Here is a 2,500-nt window from a genome sequence, read left to right as displayed (position 1 = left end):
GTGTGCCTAGGGGATGGCAAGGCAACGTGCATCTTGCTGGCATTGCGCCCAGCAAGCCTTTGGGCAACTCGAGTTTCAGCAGCACGACACCCCTCCCCCCTATAATAGGCTGCCGAGCCATTACCAAAGTGCCACGGGTAGACGTCCTTTTCCGTGAGGAGACATACTAAAGGAAAGTGCTCTAGAGGTCGAATTTTGACGCCGTTTTTTGCAACAACCTCTAGAAAAATAAGATCTTTCCATCCTCCAAATTTGGTGAATTTACACCGTGCCGATTTTTTTTGACGATTTTTTTACCGCCCGGAATGCCGGAAATTCAAAAAAAATGAAAAACGGAGCAAACCTGCGATTTTTGACCTGGATTTTTTTGTGCAGCCTTCACATAATATTACCAAGGTTCCCTCAAAATTTCACGAAAAATGCACGAGCCAATTCTGAGATATGAAAATTTGGCTCCTCCGTTGCAACGCTCCGAGCCATCGTTGCAACGGCGGGTGCCTCCGTGGGGGGCGGGGGAGCCCGGCGGCACACCACAACCACAACGTGCTTGCTAGTGTGCCTAGGGGATGGCAAGGCAACGTGCATCTTGCTGGCATTGCGCCCAGCAAGCCTTTGGGCAACTCGAGTTTCAGCATCACGACACCCCTCCCCCCTATAATAGGCTGCCGAGCCATTACCAAAGTGCCACGGGTAGACGTCCTTTTCCGTGAGGAGACATACTAAAGGAAAGTGCTCTAGAGGTCGAATTTTGACGCCGTTTTTTGCAACAACCTCTAGAAAAATAAGAACTTTCCATCCTCCAAATTTGGTGAATTTACACCGTGCCGATTTTTTTTGACGATTTTTTTACCGCCCGGAATGCCGGAAATTCAAAAAAAATGAAAAACGGAGCAAACCTGCGATTTTTGACCTGGATTTTTTTGTGCAGCCTTCACATAATATTACCAAGGTTCCCTCAAAATTTCACGAAAAATGCACGAGCCAATTCTGAGATATGAAAATTTGGCTCCTCCGTTGCAACGCTCCGAGCCATCGTTGCAACGGCGGGTGCCTCCGTGGGGGGCGGGGGAGCCCGGCGGCACACCACAACCACAACGTGCTTGCTAGTGTGCCTAGGGGATGGCAAGGCAACGTGCATCTTGCTGGCATTGCGCCCAGCAAGCCTTTGGGCAACTCGAGTTTCAGCATCACGACACCCCTCCCCCCTATAATAGGCTGCCGAGCCATTACCAAAGTGCCACGGGTAGACGTCCTTTTCCGTGAGGAGACATACTCAAGGAAAGTGCTCTAGAGGTCGAATTTTGACGCCGTTTTTTGCAACAACCTCTAGAAAAATAAGATCTTTCCATCCCCCAAATTTGGTGAATTTACACCGTGCCGATTTTTTTTGCCGATTTTTTTACCGCCCGGAAAGCCGGAAATTCAAAAAAAATGAAAAACGGAGCAAACGTGCGATTTTTGACCTGGATTTTTTTGTGCAGCCTTCACATAATATTACCAAGGTTCCCTCAAAATTTTAGAAAAAATGCACGAGCCAATTATGAGATATGAAAATTTGGCTCCTCCGTTGCAACGCTCCGAGCCATCGTTGCAACGGCGGGTGCCTCCGTTGCAACGAAACCAGCCAACGATGCACCTAACCCAGCATCCGTTGCAACGCACCCTGCCTCCGTTGCAACGCGCCCAGCCAACGTTGCACCGTCCCCAGCATCCGTTGCAACGCCCCCAGCCAACGTTGCAACGCGCCCTGCCTCCGTTGCAACGCTCCCAGCCAACCTTGCAACGCGCCCTGCCTCCGTTGCAACGTCACCAGCATCCGTTGCAACGCGCCCTGCCTCTGTTGCAACGCGCACGGCCAACGTTGCACCGACCCCAGCATCCGTTGCACTGCCCCCAGCCAACGTTGCAACGCCCCCAGCCAACGTTGCAACGCGCCCTGCCTCCGTTGCAACGTCACCAGCAACCGTGGCAACGCGACCTGCCTCCGTTGCGACGCCCCCAGCCAACGTTGCAACGCGCCCTGCCTCCGTTGCAACGTCACCAGCATCCGTTGCAACGCTCCCAGCCAACGTTGCAACGCGCCCTGCCTCCGTTGCAACGTCACCAGCAACCGTGGCAACGCGACCTGCCTCCGTTGCAACGCCCCCAGCCAACGTTGCAACGCGCCCTGCCTCCGTTGCAACGTCACCAGCCAACGTTGCAACGCGCTCGGCATCCGTTGCAACGCCCCCAGCCAACGTTGCAATGCCCCCAGCTTCCGTTGCAACGATCCCAGCATCCGTTGCAAAGCGACCTGCCTCCGTTGCAACGTCACCGGCCAACGTTGCAACGCACCCTGCCTCCGTTGCAACGCCCCCAGCCAACGTTGCAACGCGCTCGGCATCCGTTGCAACGCCCCCAGCCAACGTTGCAATGCCCCCAGCTTCCGTTGCAACGATCCCAGCATCCGTTTTAAAGCGACCTGCCTCCGTTGCAACGCCCCCAGCCAACGTCGCAACGC

Source organism: Arachis ipaensis, chromosome B7, assembly GCF_059453495.1.
Source record: "Arachis ipaensis isolate K30076 ecotype BB chromosome B7, ASM5945349v1, whole genome shotgun sequence".
Classification (NCBI taxonomy): Eukaryota; Viridiplantae; Streptophyta; class Magnoliopsida; order Fabales; family Fabaceae; genus Arachis; species Arachis ipaensis.
Note: the sequence above shows the minus strand (reverse complement) of the source record.